Source organism: Bicyclus anynana, chromosome 13, assembly GCF_947172395.1.
Source record: "Bicyclus anynana chromosome 13, ilBicAnyn1.1, whole genome shotgun sequence".
NCBI classification, from domain to species: domain Eukaryota; kingdom Metazoa; phylum Arthropoda; class Insecta; order Lepidoptera; family Nymphalidae; genus Bicyclus; species Bicyclus anynana.
Window position 1 is genome coordinate 10,128,724 of NC_069095.1, and position 13,708 is coordinate 10,142,431.

Here is a 13,708-nt window from a genome sequence, read left to right on the forward strand (position 1 = left end):
GTGACAGGCCACGCTCAATGTAGGGTTCCGCAATTGTACGTCATCAATGCCGACAAAGGATAGTGGTTTTTGGTAGGTTTATTTTTTAGGCTGCCACCAGCCAGACCTGGACCAAACCTTAATCGGACTAGCTGACATCATCACTTACCACCAGGTGAGATTGTGTAGGCAAAGGCCAACTTGTAAAGAATAAAAAAAAAGTCAGTTTAATTATTTAATTGTTATAAATTATGTTAGCTAATGAATCAAAAGCAAGTTATATTATTTTATAAAAAAATATTTTCATTCCAAGCGTTTAAATTATTACAATAATATGCTAACCATGTAATTTTTCGATCATGGCTTTACTCGTAGATGTATATCGCACGATAGCGTGTGAACTCGATTGAACCTAAAAATTATTATTCATTGTTTAAATTGTTGCACTAGCTATAAGCTTTAATAAATTAATCCTTGAATTCTCGATACTGATCTACATATTCGTGAATAACTAAATATTTTGTTTGGAACCCTCGGATCGGAAGTCAAAGTCCCTTTTATTCAAATTGAAGGTAATGAAGCTTTTTATTGTCCACGATATTGTCCGTGTGGAATTCATTTATTTTAGAATAAAGTAAGAGCCTATTTTCAACCTCATATTTTAAGGAAAAAAGTAAAGTTTGTGAGCTTTTGAGGTTGTAGGGAGTAATCTCTGAATTCATTAAACCGAATTTGAAAATTCTTTTTTTTTAATTGAAAACCACGTTATTTGTGAATGCCATCGGCTATATTTTATCCCTGTATTCCCACAGGAGCGTAAACTACGTGGGTGAAACCGCAGGGCGCCCACTAGTACCTAAATCATAATTCTTAGCCGCTTAAACATCAGCTGGAGATTAAAGTAAATAGACAGATATTTCTTTTGCAATTTTTCTAATTTTATTCAAAGTAGGTACAGTCCTCCTCCATATGAGGGTCGTGTCTACGGCCACCCGGAGGGTATGGTAGACTGTGGAGTCGAGTGTGGTGCGGATCTGATCAGACTAAGGGTTCATTTGCACGAGCGGCAACTCTACCGATGACCGCAGTCGATTGCAGTTGGTAACGTCTCGGCGGCAGCCAACGGCACTCGACTGCAATCGGCGACGTCGTGGCGGCAGGCGACAGCGTCGCCGACTGCAGTGGACTCCCGGCGGCGATCGGCGGCAGTCGCCCACTGCAGTTGACTCCCGTTGGCTGCCGCCGAGACGTAGCTGACTGCATTCGTCGGTAGCAGCTGCCGCTCGTGTAAATGAACTCATCGTGCTGCGTCCCCGCGGCCTCTTTCCCTCGAATTTGCCAGTAACCATCAGTTTGTCGAGATTATCTCCGTATTTCCTGGCAATGTGTCCGAAGTACTCAAGGATTCGCTTTAAGCAGATAGTATGAGTACAGAGTCTTGTTTTGTGACATTTACAGTCAAATTATCAGACTGATATAGCTCATCGAGTCGCGAAGCTGAAGAATAGGCAGGCCACATAGTTTGAAAAGCCGATGGACGTTGGGGTCCAAGGTGCTGGAATGCGCAGTGTTGGTCGACCCTCCAATTGGTGGACTGAGGAAACAAGCGGGTTGCCGGGAGCGGGAGCCGCTGGATGCTTGCGGTTCGAGACAGTTTTGTTTGGAAGTCCATGCAAGAGGCCTATGTCCAGCTGTGGACGTCCATCATCTGTCAATGAGTATGATGATGATGACAGTCAAATTTTATTAACCTCCAAATTGCATTCAAGGGGTATGGTGGACCTAACCTCGAAATCTCTCTATAAGAAGGAAATTCTGGCAGTGTGGTTGATCATTAAAATAGGATAATGATGCTATTTATATAGGCACCTAACTCAGTAAGGTACCTCACGGAATCAGACGCCCTGAGTACGGTAATTAATCTGTTTTTCGTCACGTGTAACTCCCGGTCACGTTTCTCTGTGACCGCTACTGAAGGTCGCACTTAATAAGGGCAACACTGAGCATGTCGATGTGAGTTTACGATAGGTTAGTACACCGTAGGCAAACTCGTAAAGTACTACGATTGTACGACATTCGATAAATTTGAGGCAGTGCCGTAACGATAGCTTGGCAACTTCGTTCGTAACACTCTCGATGGTCCGCGCAGGCCAGGGGGCGTGTAGCGATGAATGTAAAACCCACGACTGATGCACCTCACTTCCCCGCATGAACGATTTCACAACCGCGCAGTCTTTCCTCCCGTCGCCCGCATATCATGGGAGTGTATAAATGAACTTGCCAGACTACTATCGAATTTCCCGTGAGTAGCTTCATCTTGATAAGACGCTCAACTTTTCTATTTACGAAAAATTCTTGATTCTGGTAGCTAACTGGGTTACAAGGTAATAAAAATTTTTGAGCGTCGAAACGAGATAATGTACCACGCAATTTTTAGGACATTGTGGATGTTAAGTTGTATAACTATTAATTAAGCAATAGTAAAAAACAGCTGGTTAGTAACAACTTTTAATAACCTCGTTTCTCTACTACTCGTACTCGATACAAGTTGGAAGGAGGAGAGTTTACCAAGGACTTGATGTCCGATAAAACTGATCGTGTGTTGGTCGTGATCGGCACGATGTAATGCACATCGCGACCAACATACGATCAGTTAACGCTGCAGGCATGTGAGATTACTTGATCGTCAGTGGCTGACATCTACTATATAAAAATAAGTCGGATTTTCCTTCCTGACGCTATAACTCCAGAACGCACGATCCAATTTCCACAGGTTTGCAGTCGTTGGAAAGGTCTCGGGCTCTGTGAGGTTTATAACAAAGAAAATTAGGGGTAGGGTAGGGGTAGGGATAGGGTAGGGGCAGGGTGGGGCTAGGGTAGGGGTAGTTGAAAGTTTACATCGACTTTCACGCGGACGAAGTCGCGGGCGTCCGCTAGTCATTCATATATTTTTATTCACTACCCGCAATATTTCACTCCAATATATTCCTTATGAAGCGATAAGGCTGCCTTTTTATATCCTATTTTTTTTCTCTCTTATTAGCTTGTTATATTTTTTGTTTCCAGAGAGGACAATTCTGTACATGACATATATCTCCAAACTAACTATCAGGGGGTGTTTAGTGATCGATACTGATGCCAAAAATACAATCAGTAAAATTTTTGTCTGTCTGTCTGTATATTCGTTATAGAAACAAAAAGTACTCGACGGATTTTAACGAAACTTAGCACAATTATTCTTCATACTCCTGGGCACTGTATAGTATACTTTTCATAACGCTACGATTAATAGGAGCAGAGCAGTGAAGGGAAATGATGAAAAAATGGGAGAAGTTACTTCATTTTTACAGCAATACTGCTAAGCGCAGACGAAGTCGCGGGCGTCCGCTAGTTTATAATAAATCATCATCATCATTATCAGCCAATGGACGTCCACTGCTAGACATAGGCCTCTTGCATGGACTTCCAAACAAAAGGTCTCAAGCCGCCAGCATCCAGCGGCTCCCTGCAACCCGCTTGATGTCTAAATAAATAGGTAAAGATAAAACATTAGCCATGTAAAGCACAAGCCATTGTGCTAAAGAGATCTCTAACGTCTAGAAAGGTGTCGTAAATATTTAAGCAGGTCACAATTGAGAACAAAGGCTTTGGAATGCAAATGCCTTTCAACGCGTAGAGGGCTTTTCACGTTGAAAAGGCAAAACTTTTGACGGCACATGAGATGTAGGCGTTTAACGTTTCTTGTTATCAAGTTGTAGTATCATTTTTTTAACACTTTCAGTAATATTTCATTCATTATCATTATCAACCCATATTCGGCTTACTGCTGAGCTTGGTTCTCTTCTTAGAATGAGAGGGGTTAGGCCAATAGTCCACCACGCTGGCCCAATGCGGATTGGCAGACTTCACACACGCAGAGAATTAGGATAATTCTTTGATTTGCAGGTTTCCTCACGATGTTTTCCTTCACCCGTGATATTTAATTTCAGTAATATTTAGATCATAAAAAGTATAAATATGATGAAGAATGTACATTCGGAGATTACAACTAGAATGCTACGTTATTTGTGAGTAACAGAGGCTATATTTTAACCCCGTATTCACACGGGAGTGGGAACTGTGTGGGTGAAGCCGCAGTGCGTCTGCTATTGCTAGTATTAGTACAAATTCGAGAGTAGGGTAGGGTAGGGGTAGGTTAGAGATAGCTTGCAGTTCGTTTCATGTAGGATGGTGCGGGTGACAGTTTGTTTCACACTTGAAAGTTTTTCGCGATTCACGATAATAGTACACGTATGTCATACAGGAGACTGTCACCATAGTCATGTTATCTGAAAAACACTTTAGAGGTAGGGTAGGAGTAGGGTAGGGTTAGGTTTTAACGCGTACGAAGTCGCGGGCGTCCGCTAGTTTATCATAAATATTAAATTACGTTTTTTTCAGATCACAGAGTTTCAGGTCCTGGGTTCGAATCCAAGGTCGGTATATTAAGATACTGAGTATTTTTTATTCTAAGAAATTTTCACTTGAAATTTTCAGCCCGGTGTTGGAAAATTGGTGGTGTTACACCCACGTGTCTCGGAAAGCCTTCAGTCCCGGTTAATAACATCTGTTATTGCTCGTTAGATAAACATTATCATCCTAAGCCCACCATCCCGTATTGGAGCAGCAAGGTCTAAGCTCCATATCCCTCCTTTAACACGTTCCCTGCGGCCTGATTTTTCTGTACATTCCTCTGTTGCGGTACGAGGTTTTTTGACCTCGTACTAAAACTTTGTAGTGTGGTACGAGGTCCATCGACCCCGTAACTCATGAAGGCGCTAGACGTACGAGGTCAATCGACCTAGTACCGCAGCGAACCTGTTAAGGAAGGCCTGACCCTGTATTGGGTCGTTATTGGGCTGAAAATGTATGAAAGGGTTGATGAAAATGGAATACAACAGTAGACAAATAAGCAAGCGGGTCAAATGATTATAACTGTTTACCCATTTGTGTACATTTGCAAACAGTAGCGGCGCTACTAATGCGTTGCCTTTGAGGAATTTGTTTATCTAGCCCTTATATAACAACCCCATGTTGAAACTATTAGGAAATACCGCAACGGGATGTTTGTTCCACTAGTACGTGGGTGGATGAAACAATTTGATAAGTCTGCAGGCCAATTCCGCTGACGTAGTACAAACTTATACATCGGTGTCAATTCACTAATTTTGACGTATGCCAGTTCATCATCATCATCAACAACCCATATTCGGCTCACTGTTGAGTACGATTCTCCTCTCAGAATGAGAGGGGTTAACCCTTAGTTACCCACGCTAGCCCAATGCGGATTGGCAGACTTCACACACGTAGACAATTTAGATTATTCTCAGGTATGCAGCTTTGCTCACGATGTTTTTCCGTTTTCCTCATGAGAGCCCAGTGGATATGACCTCTGCCTCATTTTTTTGCGCAAAGGATCAGCCTGGCTGTCCAGCGCGGAAATGCAGCCAGTATTCTTGCCACCATTCCACGTGGGCATGATTTATATAGTTATTAGGATAAGTTAGCTTAAGTTTCTTATTGTATTCTTACACTACACTACACACAGCTATAATTTAAAATCTAATTTTAACACAGTCAAACATCAATTCTATAGACGCAGTTTGTATAAACACGTTAGATCCTGATCATATACTTTTGACAGAGGGCTAACTTCTAGCGAGGCAGGTCTTATGGTAATTGGTCTGAAGATTTTTGTTAACAACGGGCCTTACAGAATATGAAAAATGGGGTTGATTAATTATGTTAGGTAGCTAACATACGTCAAAGTTAATGAATTGGCCGGTTGTTCTATGATTTCCATCCAGATTGATACTCAGAAGAACTTTCGTTATAAATAATTTATCACTTAAGCTACGCTAAGTTTTTCAGAACGTAGTTAAAAGTTTGATGTTTAAGGAACTTTTAGTCAGTTTATTTTTTGTGTTCGTATTTAGCTGGTAAACCCGTTTAAACTTACTAACCATTAGCAGAAATAGTACCTAATGGTTGTTTACATGAGTATGCAAACGTTGTTAAATGTTCTACGGAATAAACAACATTTTAAAAGCGGTCAACCTAGTTAGTAGTAGTTAGTTGTAAATAACCTCTCAGGAATTTATACCATGTGTAATAATCATTCATCCTTATTATCAACGACCCACTACAGACAGGGCCAGGTCTCTCACCTTATAGGAGAGGAGATATGGAGCGTAGACAAACCACGCTGTTCCATTGCGGATTGGTGGGCTTAGGTTGATAATGATTTTTAACTTGTTGTTCGGAGCATGGGGGGGGGGGTTAAACTTCCGAACTCTGGGCTAATTTTACTGAAAATTTCTTAGAAGAAAGAAAAGTATCTCATAGCCTTACCCAGGAATCGAACCCAGGTCCTTGTGATCTGAAGTCACTTCGGCTAACCAATGGACCAACGACGCAGTTATAAATAACTAAAAAAGGAACCCACGACCCGCAAAAGTCTGCGATAGCTGATCACATTCTACAACCGGGAACTAAACATTGGATTGAGATCCATAATCCACGCATTATTTCCACAGACCGCCATTATATACCCCGAGTAGTTCGAGAAGCTATTGCAATTCAAAAAAACAATAATTTCAATCGGGAAGATGGTTTCAAACTAGCCAGCGAGTGGAACCCGGTGGTAGAATTGTGCAAACCAAGAAGGCGCGAAACGCCTAATAACAAAAGCGATGTCGTGAGTGTGGTTTGCCTAAACAGCCAAAAACGCGAGGTTGTTTAAAAAAGAAAAAGATCAAGAAAGAGAGTAGATCGATTCTGCACCTAACAGCTGATGTCAACTTCGCATCTCGCAATTTCAGTCCCGTCGTGACCACGATCCATGCAACTGGGTCGAAATATCGGCATTAAAAATCTCGTCGTTTTATCGTGGTATGTACCCGTTTAAATAATATTAATAAATAAAGGAAATAAATAAGTACCTAACGCTCTATACTGACTCGGTAAGTAAAAAGCAAGCGAAAGCAGAAATCCTTTGCGTGGTTAAGTCTTAGTCAATCTACTAAAAAACAGTTAAAAAGAACAAAATAATGAAAATAAATACGTAACATCTCTATACCGTCTCGGAAAAGCAACCGATAAAAGAAATCCTTAGCGTGGTTGAGTCAATCTACTAAAAAACTTCCTTTTAAAAATGTCGTACATGTTTTTACGAAATGGACAGACCCAAAAGGCGTGTCCAGAGAAGTTGGCAGACTTACAAAGGTTTCCTTGCCTCGTGAAATTTGACCTATTTGGCAAAGTACGAAATAAGTTTTGTAAATTAAATATTTACTGTACGACGACGTCGTTACTAAGCTTGATAGGATTGTAATGTATTTTTGCAAAACCAATTTGTCATTAATTTAGGTTTTTTTCATTGAAAAAGAATACTATAAAAAACTGTAGCTAACTTATCCTAACAGCATGAGATTATCTCGTTGGTCGCACGTTAGCGTCACAGGTCTCGAACCCGGGACCTATGTGTAAGACGAATCAGACACAAACACAATACAATCATCAATCAATAGTACCCTTGGGGTTGCACCCTCGTGACATTCATTTATTTATCAGCACAGGAATAGTGACTTAATACCGTTTGCATAAGTGTCATTATTGAAATGTGTAGTGTATTTAATAAGATGAAATGAATAATTGGTGTGAGAAAAAATATTTTACTTAATTAAATTAAAGTACCAACATTTTATTAAGAAATTAAGTCTCAAACGGTGAAGGAAAAAATCGAGAAGAAACCTGAATTCCTGATATTTTTTTTAATTCTCTACGTGAGTGAAGTATGACAATCCACATTGATCCAGCATGGTGGACCTACCCTTAGCCTTACCCCTCTCATTCTGAGAGGAGACTCCTGCTCAACAGTGAGCCGAATATAGGTTGTTGATGGTGACTGGCTATTTGCTGACAGCCTATTTTGGGCTACTAGACCAATTTTTACAGGCTATATAGGCTATATTTTACTACGAGTTAGTTGATTGGATAGACTGAGGTTTCTTAAGGACCTCTCCTGGGTCGGGTTATGAGATTATGTTATTTCTTCTAAGAAATTTTCAGTTAAAATTCTCAGCCCAGAGGTGGTTATCATTAACAGCTGATAGTGGTAGTTAATGACTTTAATATTGTCACCCTAAACCCGCTAACCTGCATTGGATAGCATAGTGGGTCTAAGCTCCATATCTCCTGTCCTAGGGCCAGGGCTAAGCTGAAGCTTCAATAGCTCAGTGGTGAAAGAACCGGATTCATCACCGTCGTCGTGGGTCGATCCTCGCCTGCGGGAATATTGTCCCTAACGCAGTCTTTTTTTTATTATGTTTTACAAGTTAGGCCTTGATCACAATCTCGCCTGCTGGTAAGTGATGATGTAATCTAAGATGGTAGCGGGCTAACTTGTTAGGAGTAGGAAGACAATTCACACCCCTTTCGGTTTCTACACGGCATCGTAGAGGAACGCTAAATCGCTTGGCGGTACGTCTTTGCCGGTAGGGTGGTAATTAGCCACGGCCGAAGCCTCTCACTAGACAAAAAGTCTTTTTAGAACTGGAATATTAGTGATATTTAAAAGATATGGCAAATATTCTAAAAAATTAGTAATAATTTTTTTAACATAAAAACGGAACCGACTACAAAAACGTATTTCAGTTATTTTGTTTTTAACACTAAACTACTAAACCCATTTTCATGAAAAAAATGGGATCGATCTGGAAGTATATACTTTTTCAAACAAAAAAAAAAATAAAATCGGTTAATAAATGACGAAGTCATGAGGTAGCAAACATTAAAAAAAAACAACATACGCGATTTGAGAATCTCCTAATTTTTTTTATGTCGGTTAAAAATTATGTCAATTGCTTGTAATTAACAAAGAAAACAAAATAATTATTGTAAATAGATATGTGTTTCAAAAAACTTTGAGTGCTTTAGAACCAGGGATAACGGATAAGCCTTGCCATCTAGAGGGATAATAGCAAAGATAAACAAGGCTGACTCAAGTAGTTTCAGGGAGACGTATCTATATTAAGTTTAAACTTTAAAGGAGTTTGAAGATGCTGCTCTACATTTTAATTGAAAGCAAAATTTAATATTGCATTATTTATTTTCTTTCAAAATATATTGCGATGAATACGATTTAAAATTATTGTTTAATTGCTATATTTACATCAAAATCTAGGAAAATCAAAATGAGAACCTCTTCCTTTTTTGAAGTCTGTTAATAAATTATAATCACTTCATGAACTTAATTAATTTTCAAAAACTTTAATTTCATAAACTTACAAATCACACTTTAATATAATTTATTAGTAGTTAATCTTGGCGCACAATTCCCATTTTTTTAAAGATTTAATTTAAAATAATCAAGTACCTAAAATTTCATCTATACTAATATTATAAAGCTGCAGAGTTTGTATGTTTATTTCTTTGTTTGATTGATCTCAGGAACTGCTAGTCTATTCATTCAGTGTTAGATAGCCCATTTATCGCGGAAGGCTGTAGGCTATATATTATCCCCATATTTCTACGGGAACGGGAACCACGCGGGTGAAACCTCGCGGTGTTAGCTAGTTATATAATATAGTAGATTTTTAGCATAAACGGTTTACGTAATGTACTGCCAAAAGTATATACTTAAAAATAAAAGTATATACTTTAGATAATACACACTAACAATTGAACCAAATCCACGTGTCTCTACATACTGAGTTAATGAATTCATCCGATGATCACATGACAGTAACAACAATAATTACTATACTAATACAAAATGTACCTATTCCGTTAGAAGTGGCGTTGGAATTATAAATACTGCAATGTTTAGTATGTACATTGTGTTTGTACAATAGAAGCTAAAGATTAAGCCCTGGCGGCATTGTTAAAGCGGTTTTGAATTTGAGATCAATACACAATACAATACAAGTGTTGAATAAATAGTAGAATGGACGACTACTTATCTACGCGCACTTTTTGTATTTCTATTGCGGTGCAAAAAATACGTGCTTAGGTAAACTCCTTTAAACTTATCCCGACGATAGAATTGAATGGTAACTGTTTAATAAAATGGTTCTTTTATTATTAACTATTCCGTATTGTCTAATAAGTACGTGACTGTGTCAAAGAAGTTGCGTTTAAGATTGAGAGGAAGTAGAATTATATAAGAATGAACAAAAAATGTTGCATTGTACGAGTAAATGTTATTTGCAATTTATTTTCCTAATTCGACGTGACCTTTCCTTATGACGGCCTCCGTGGCGCAGTGGTATGCGCTATGGATTTACAAGATGAAAGACCTGGGATCGTTCCCCGGCTTGGCCGATTGAGGTATTCTTAATTGGTCCAGGTCTGGCTGGTGGGAGGCTTCGGCAAAGACGTACCGCCAAGATATTTAGCGTTCCGGTACGATGTCGTGTAGAAACCGGAAGGGGTGTGGATTTCATCCTACACCTAACAAGTTAGCCCGCTTTCATCTTAGATTGCATCATCACTTAACTTACCATTAGGTGAGATTGTAGACAAGGGCTAACTTGTAGAGAATAAAAAAAGACGTATTATACTCGAAAACAGCGCTCGAATCGATGATGTTCTAAGCTACTTTTAACTTTTAATAGTCTAAGGTCTTAGAAATATCAAACAATGTTGATCCTAATAATTATCAAAGTGGTTAAAAAATCTATGTGTAATCTATCTAAGCACACATGGATTTTTTATCTTTACATAATGCTTGGAAAGATCGGATCAGATTCCACCTTCACACGTAAAAGAAATTCCAACGAATATAAACTATTAAGAGTTTGTTTGTTTGCTTCAACGCGATTAGAACAGGAACTACTAGTCCGATTTGAAAAAATCTTTCAGTGTTAGATAGCCTATTTATCGAGGAAGGCTATACGTTATATAATATACCCGTATTCTTTCGGGAACGGGAACCACGCGGGTGAAACCACGCGGCGTCAGCTCGTGAATAATAAATATATGATGGAATTAAAAACAAAATTGTGCATGTGTGCGCTCAGTTCTTTCTGCTTTTCAGCTCTTGCGGTGATTTTGTAGGCACGTAACATGTCTTTATTATAAAATGTTGTTCCTTGTCACCCTCATCGGGTATTATGTGATTAGGGCATTCCATGGAACTGCAACACCCACCCATCCACTAATCACTTTGTTCATCGACCCCTTGAATAAGTCTAAATCAGCTCTGAAGAAACATTCGCTGGTTGTACTTAATGCGAATGCGTGGCAGAAATAACCTAGTATTACAATTTGGTTAAATACCAGATTTTATAAAGACAGACAGTTCAAATAATTAATCGATGGAAGTTGGACTTTCAGGATGCTGAAATGGCGTTGCAGTATCAAATAGCGCAGTGAAAACGTGTCGCAGGAGACAAATAGCTCTAGAGGTGGTGTCTCGAAATCAATTTATTATGAAACACGGCTAAAATTCAGATGATACGACGTTGGAGTATGCCCGACTAGTTTCGAACCAATATGGGCTTAGTCATGAGCTGGTTCTTGCAATGCAGCACGATCCAAACAAACGTTTCTCGAAATCCTTAATTGTTATCTCAATCTAAGAATATAGCCAGGCCTACCTTCTTAGTGAGGGGATAAAAATGTACGACCTTCAACATTCCTCCAAAGCGCTTTTGCGAGGATAATCCTATAGATATGTCTGGCAGTGGACGTTCATAGACTGATATGGTTTGCTTGAATCATTGCAGAAATGTAGCCAGACAGTCAAACAAAGACCAATCATCAATGTGAAACTGATGTACTCGTAAGTATAATTGATTTTTTTTTATTCATTTATTTATATCGTGTCTTCATTATATAAGACTCGTATGTATATTTTATACACCTAACTCATTATTACAATACATAAGTACATTTAGAAATGCAGAAAATTACATATACGTAAAACGCGAAAGCTTTGACTTCTTTCTTAAAATAGTTGTTTACTCTAACGTTTAACTGCATTGCCGATATTCAAATTAGACTCAACAACATGTTGAAAAGCTCTTACACGGAAATATATTTCATCGTATATTAATTATATGCCTAATAAAAAAAATATCAGACACACTCTTTAATACGAGAAATAACCCTAAACTTTCTAATAATAATAATCATTCACAATTACGACGGATTAAAAGATTCTAATAATTCAAGATAAAGAAAAAATAATGCATTCTGTAAATATTTTATAACTATTGTATGTTCTTTGTGGTGTGCAATAAAGTATATATTTATTTAATTTCATAATATGACGATAAAAAAAATCGCAAATATACTGATGCTTCAGACGTGTTACATAAAAAAACAACTAATGATGTCTGCCGGAGAGTACACACTCGTTAACACAGTAAACCACTTCGGAACGTCTCTATGAGGAAAAAAGCACAAAGTTCAGGACTAAGGATGTTTTGAATGCACGGAAAGCTTCTCATTAAGGTTAATTGGAGTTAAACCACTCGCGATGTTGCGTGCGAAACACTAAACTGTTTAAGGCATCTCGTTTTTTGGACTAACTTAAACATTGACGAAATTTTAGTAATACGAATAATAAATTTAACAGTATTAAAAAGCTTTAATCTAATGCCATTTTTGGATTATTATTGATGAATTTGCAATAACCAAGTGTGTAAAATTTTGAATTTATTAGCTATCTAATTTTGATATCGTCATGTAAAGTTACATCTACCTAATAGAGTTTATCTGGAGGCTGAAATTACAAAGTAAACGCGAAGCCCTAAAAATGCAAAGACGTTAATGTTCTTAGCTTAGTTAATTAAACAATTGATTGGTACGTAACAAAATATCACCCTGCCATATTGCGGCAACCCTAGTATAGAATAGGGGAGATTTTAGTGTGGTTTTTTGGCTTACCTTTAGTCCGCGGAGCCTTGTGTGCGAACGCCGGCGTTGGTGTTGTCTCCCGGTGGGGTGTGGGGTACGGAAGCGCCTGACAGGGCTCCTGGCCGCTAGGGGCCGGCGTTGCTCGGCAGCGGACCTAAAGCGCGTGTGCGTCGGGATCGGTTTGCCGGCGGAGTGGGCCGTGTTCCGTCTTCCCTGACAGCCGATGGGTGCGCGCGCTGCCCGCGCAAGCGCGCTGCCCCACCGTACCTCTGCCGCAAGCGATTAAACTAATCTACACATTATACACGCACAATGCGCTATAAGTGTTCGCGCGCACCGAGAAAAGTCCGACGGAAATCTGTGCACACACAAATTTATTACTCGTTCATCTTATTTGTCGCAATGCGCAAACCGGTTTTAAATCGGCAGTGTAAAATGTTGTTGTAAATGTAATATTGTAATACTTTTAAGAAATTAAATATCACGTGTCTCAATCGGTGAAGGAAAACATCGTGAGGAAACCTGCATACCAGAGAATTATCTTTATTCTCTGCGTGCGTGAAGTCTGCCAATCCGCATTGGGCCAGCGTGGTGGACTATTGGCCTTATCCCTCTCATTCTGAGAGGAGACTCGAACCCATATTCGGCTCACTGAGCCGAATATGGCTGAGCTGATGACGACGACTTTCAAGACGTTCGTTGTTATTTATTGGGAAAAATTGAAACTTTCGTTGAAAATTAAAACGTAATGCTCTCACAGTTTTACCTTAAGTTTAAACATGTTTTTAGACACTCACAGGCTGATGAGTGGTAAGAATTGTGTATT

The 13,708-nt window shown here is 39.0% G+C and overlaps 1 protein-coding gene across 1 annotated transcript in view; it reads right to left on the reverse strand.

The window, feature by feature from the left end:
* LOC112048092 (uncharacterized) overlaps positions 1 to 13,128 on the reverse strand; it is a 34,834-nt gene extending 21,706 nt beyond the window's left edge. The window contains exon 1 of the mRNA XM_024085470.2: positions 12,913 to 13,128. The gene's annotated coding sequence lies outside the window, so the exon portion shown is untranslated. The remainder of the gene's footprint in view (positions 1 to 12,912) is intronic.
* Between the last annotated feature and the right edge of the window lie 580 nt (positions 13,129 to 13,708).